The sequence below is a fragment of the Hylobates moloch genome, unplaced genomic scaffold (genome assembly GCF_009828535.3).
Source record: "Hylobates moloch isolate HMO894 unplaced genomic scaffold, HMol_V3 SCAFFOLD_16, whole genome shotgun sequence".
Taxonomy (NCBI): domain Eukaryota; kingdom Metazoa; phylum Chordata; class Mammalia; order Primates; family Hylobatidae; genus Hylobates; species Hylobates moloch.
In genome coordinates, this window is record NW_026652291.1 from 57630256 (window position 1) to 57636263 (window position 6008).

Sequence of the window (6008 nt, forward strand, 5' to 3'; positions counted from 1 at the left end):
TCCCTTGTAAGTTGTATTCCTAGGTATTTTATTCTCTTTGAAGCAATTGTGAATGGGAGTTCACTCATGATTTGGCTCTGTTTGTCTGTTATTGGTATATAAGAATGCTTGTGATTTTTGCACATTGATTTTGTATCCTGAGACTTTGCTGAAGTTGCTTATCAGCTTAAGGAGACTTTGAGCTGAGATGATGGGGTTTTCTAGATATACAATCATGTCATCTGCAAACAGGGACAATTTGACTTCCTCTTTTCCTAATTGAATGCCCTTTATTTTCTTCTCCTGCCTAATTGCCCCGGCCAGAACTTCCAACACTATGTTGAATAGGAGTGGTGAGAGAGGGCGGCATCTTGTCTTGTGCCATTTTCAAAGGGAATGCTTCCAGTTTTTGTCCATTCAGTATGATATTGGCTGTGGGTTTGTCATAGGTAGCTCTTATTATTTTGAGATACGTCCCATCAATACCTAACTTATTGACAGTTTTTAGCATGAAGGGTTGTTGAATTTTGTCAAAGGCCTTTTCTGCATCTATTGAGATAATCATGTGGTTTTTGTCTTTGGTTCTGTTTATATGCTGGATTACATTTATTGATTTTCGTATGTTGAACCAGCCTTGCATCCCAGGGATGAAGCCCACTTGATCATGGTGGATAAGCTTTTTGATGTGTTGCTGGATTCGGTTTGCTAGTATTTTATTGAGGATTTTTGCATCAATGTTCATCAAGGGTATTGGTCTAAAATTCTCTTTTTTTGGTTGTGTCTCTGCCAGGCTTTGGTATCAGGATGATGCTGGCCTCATAAAATGAGTTAGGGAGGATTCCCTCTTTTTCTATTGTTTGGAATAGTTTCAGAAGGAATGGTACCAGCTCCTCCTTGTACCTCTGGTAGAATTCGGCTGTGAATCCATCTGGTCCTGGACTTTTTTTGGTTGGTAAGCTATTAATTATTGCCTCAGTTTCAGAGCCTGTTATTGGTCTATTCAGAGATTCAACTTCTTCCTGGTTTAGTCTTGGGAGACTGTATGTGTTGAGGAATTTATCCATTTCTTCTAGATTTTCTAGTTTATTTGCATAGAGGTGTTTATAGTATTCTCTGATAGTAGATTGTATTTCTGTGGGATCGGTGGTGATATCCCCTTTGTCATTTTTTATTGCGTCTATTTGATTCTTCTCTCTTTTCTTCTTTATTAGTCTTGCTAGCAGTCTATCAATTTTGTTGATCTTTTCAAAAAAACCAGCTCCTGGATTCATTGATTTTTTGAAGGGTTTTTTGTGTCTCTATTTCCTTCAGTTCTGCTCTGATCTTAGTTATTTGTTGCCTTCTGCTAGCTTTTGAATGTGTTTGCTCTTGCTTCTCTAGTTCTTTTAATTGTGATATTAGGGTGTCAATTTTAGATCTTTCCTGCTTTCTCTTGTGGGCATTTAGTGCTATAAATTTCCCTCTACACACTGCTTTGAATGTGTCCCAGAGATTCTGGTATGTTGTGTCTTTGTTCTCGTTGGTTTCAAAGAGCATCTTTATTTCCTTCTTCATTTCGTTATGTACCCAGTAGTCATTCAGGAGCAGGTTGTTCAGTTTCCATGTAGCTGAGCGGTTTTGAGTGAGTTTCTTAATCTTGAGTTCTAGTTTGATTGCACTATGGTCTGAGAGACTGTTATAATTTCTGTTCTTTTACATTTGCTGAGGAGAGCTTTACTTCCAAGTATGTGGTCAATTTTGGAATAGGTGTGGTGTGGTGCTGAAAAGAATGTATATTCTGTTGATTTGGGGTGGAGAGTTCTCAGGTCCACTTGGTGTGGAGCTGAGTTCAATTCCTGGGTATCCTTGTTAACTTTCTGTCTCGTTGATCTGTCTAATGTTGACAGTGGGGTGTTAAAGTCTGCCATTATTATTGTGTGGGAGTCTAAGTCTCTTTGTAGGTCACTAAGGACTTGCTTTATGAATCTGGGTGCTCCTGTATTGGGTGCATATATATTTAGGATAGTTAGCTCTTCTTGGTGAATTGATCCCTTTACCATTATGTAATGGCCTTCTTTGTCTCTTTTGATCTTTGCTGGTTTAAAGTCTGTTTTATCAGAGACTAGGATTGCAACCCCTGCTTTTTTTTATTTTCCATTTTCTTGGTAGATCTTCCTCCATCCCTTTATTTTGAGCCTATGTGTGTCTCTGCACGTGAGATGGGTTTCCTGAATACAGCACACTGATGGGTCTTGACTCTTTATCCAATTTGCCAGTCTGTGCCTTTTAATTGGAGCATTTAGCCCATTTACATTTAAGGTTAGTATTGTTATGTGTGAATTTGATCCTGCCATTATGATGTTAGCTGGTTATTTTGCTCGTTAGTTGATGCAGTTTCTTCCTAGCCTTGATGGTCTTTACAATTTGGCATGTTTTTGCAGTGGCTGGTACTAGTTGTTCCTTTCCATGTTAGTGCTTCCTTCAGGAGCTCTTTTAGGGCAGGCCTGGTGGTGACAGAATCTCTCAGCATTTGCTTGTCTGTAAAGTATTTTATATCTCCTTCACTTATGAAGCTTAGTTTGGCTGGATATGAAATTCTGGGTTGAAAATTCTTTTCTTTAAGAATGTTGAATAGTGTCCCCCACTCTCTTCTGGCTTGTGGAGTTTCTGCCGAGAGATCCACTGTTAGTCTGATGGGCTTCCCTTTGTGGGTAACCCGGCCTTTCTCTCTGGCTGCCCTTAATATTTTTTCCTTCATTTCAACTTTGGTGAATCTGACAATTACGTGTCTTGGAGTTGCTCTTCTCGAGGAGTATCTTTGTGGTGTTCTCTGTATTTTCTGAATCTGAATGTTGGCCTGTCTTGCTAGATTGGGGAAGTTCTCCTGGATAATATCCTGCAGAGTGTTTTCCAACTTGGCTCCATTCTCCCCATCACTTTCAGGTACACCAATCAGATGCAGATTTGTTCTTTTCACATAGTCGCATATTTCTTGGAAGCTTTGTTCATTTCTTTTTATTCTTTTTTCTCTAAACTTCTCTGCATGCTTCATTTCATTCATTTCGTCTTCCATTGCTGATACCCTTTCTTCTAGTTGATCGCATCGGTTACTGACGCTTGTGCATTCGTCACATAGTTCTTGTGCCGTGGTTTTCAGCTCCATCTGGTCCTTTAAAGACTTCTCTGCATTGGTTATTCTAGTTATCCATTCATCTAATTTTTTTTCCAAGTTTTTAACTTCTTTGCCATTGGTTCGAACTTCCTCCTGTAGCTCGGAGTAGTTTGATCTTCTGAAGCCTTCCTCTCTCAACTCGTCAAAGTCATTCTCCATCCAGCTTTGTTCCATTGCTGGTGAGGAGCTGCATTCCTTTGGAGGAGGAGAGGCACTCTGATTTTTGGAGTTTCTGGTTTTTCTGCTCTGTTTTTTCCCCATCTTTGTGGTTTTATCTACCTTTGGTCTTTGATGATGGTGATGTACAGATGGGTTTTTGGTGTGGATGTCCTTTCTGTTTGTTAGTTTTCCTTCTAACAGTCAGGACCCTCAGCTGCAGGTCTGTTGGAGTTTACTGGAGGTCCACTCCAGACCCTGTTTGCCTGGGTATCAGCAGTGGTGGCTGCAGAACAGCGGATATTGGTAAACCGCAAATGCTGCTGCCTGATCATTCCTCTGGAAGTTTTGTCTCAGAGGAGTACCTGGCCATGTGAGGTGTCAGTCCGCTCCTACTGGGGGGTGCCTCTTAGTTAGGCTACTCGGGGGTCAGGGACCCACTTGACGAGGCAGTCTGCCCGTTCTCAGATCTCAAGCTGCATGCTGGGAGAACCACTACTCTCTTCAAAGCTGTCAGACAGGGACATTTAAGTCTGCAGAGGTTATTGCTGTCTTTTGTTTGTCTCTGCCCTGTCCCCAGAGGTGGAGCCTACAGAGGCAGGCAGACCTCCCTGAGCTGTTGTGGGCTCCACCCAGTTCGAGCTTCCTGTCCGCTTTGTTTACCTACTCAAGCCTGAGCAATGGCAGGCGCCCCTCCACCAGCCTCGCTGCTGCCTTGCAGTTTGATCTCAGAGTGCTGTGCAAGCAATGAGCGAGACTCCGTGGGTGTAGGACCCTCTGAGCCAGGTGCGGGATATAATCTCCTGGTGTGCCGTTTGATAAGCCCATTGGAAAAGCGCAGTATTAGGGTGGGAGTGACCCGATTTTCCAGGTGCCGTCTGCCACCCCTTTCTTTGACTAGGAAAGGGAATTCCCTGACCCCTTGTGCTTCCCGGGTGAGGTGATGCCTCGCCCTGCTTCGGCTCACGGACGATGTGCTGCACCCACTGTCCTGCACCCACTGTCCGGCACTCCCCAATGAGATGAACCCGGTACCTCAATTGGAAATGCAGAAATCACTGGTCTTCTGCGTCACTCACGCTGGGAGCTGTAGACTGGAGCTGTTCCTATTCGGCCATCTTGGCTCCACCCTGCCCAGTCTGTCTTACACTGACTTTCCATCTCTCTCTCCCTATCTTTCTGTCCATCCATCCATCCATCCATCCATCCATCCATCCACCCACCCACCCACACTGATCTTTAAAGCCCAGCCTGTCTTAATCAACTTTCCATATGTATCTCTGTTCTTGAGTTCTCTATTCTTTTTTTTTTTTTTTTTTGAGACAGACTCTCACTCTGTCACCCAGGCTGGAGTGCAGTAGCGCAATCACAGCTCACTGCAGCCTCAACCTCCCAGGCTCAAGCAATCCTCTCACCTCAGCCTCCCAAGTTGTTGGGATTACAGGTGTGTGCCACTATCCCTGGCTAATTTTTTTAAAATATATTTTTTGTAGAGATAGGGTCTCGCCATGTTGCTCAGGCTGGTCTGGAACTCCTGAGCTCAAGTGATCCTCCCACCTCGGCCTCCCACGGTGTTGGGATTACAAGCATGAGCCACCACGCCTGGCCCTCTATTCTGATCTGTTCTGCTCTGTTTATTTTTATGCCAGTAGTATATTGCCTTATAGTTTTATAAGAAATCAGTATCTTTGGGAGGCCGAGGTGGGTGGATCACCTGAGGTCGGAAGTTCGAGACCAGCCTGACCAACATGGAGAAACTCCGTCTCTACTAAAAATACAAAATTAGCTGGGCATGGTGGCGCATGCCTGTAATCCCAGCTACTCAGGAGACTGAGGTAGGAGAATCCATTGAACCCGGGAGGCGGAGGTTGTGGTGAGCTGAGATCGTGCCATTTTACTCTAGCCTGGGCAACAAAGAGTGAAACTCTGTCTCAAAGAAAAAAAAAAGTCAGTATCCAATCAGACAAGTTCTTTTATGTTGTTCTTCACAAGTGTCCCATTTATACTTTAAAATCAGCTTGTAACTTTTCATGAAAAATTCTGGGGACTTTCGTTGGGATTGCATTGAATTTACAGATCAGTTTAGGAAGAATAGGCATCCTTCATAATGTTGAGTCTTCTTACCATTTTCTTTATGTAAGTCAGTCCTCTTCATTGTCTCTTTTTTTTGTGACTACGTGATTTTACTATTTCTGTAGTAGTTGCCAAATGGTGATATTCTAATTTCATTCTAATTTCTACATTTACTAACTGCAATCAGACTCATCTATTTTTAAAATCCCGGCTCTGCCCCTTGAGCTGTACAATCTTAGGGTACCATTAGGAAAGAAAATAATGGTCAGCTCAGAATTTTGTTTCCAGTGAAAATGTGTATTTTGGCCGGGCGCGGTGGCTCACGCTTGTAATCCCAGCACTTTGGGAGGCCGAGGTGGGCGGATCACGAGGTCAGGAGATCGAGACCACGGTGAAACCCCGTCTCTACTAAAAATACAAAAAATTAGCCGGGCGTGGTGGCAGGCGCCTGTAGTCCCAGCTACTCGGAGAGGCTGAGGCAGGAGAATGGCGTGAACCCACGAGGAGGAGCTTGCAGTGAGCTGAGATCGTGCCACTGCACTCCAGCGTGGGCGGCAGAGCGAGACTCCGTCTCAAAAAAAAAAAAAAAAAAAATGTGTATCTTTCCCTGGCTCTTTCTTTTCTCTCTTCCTGTCTGTTATTTCCTTCC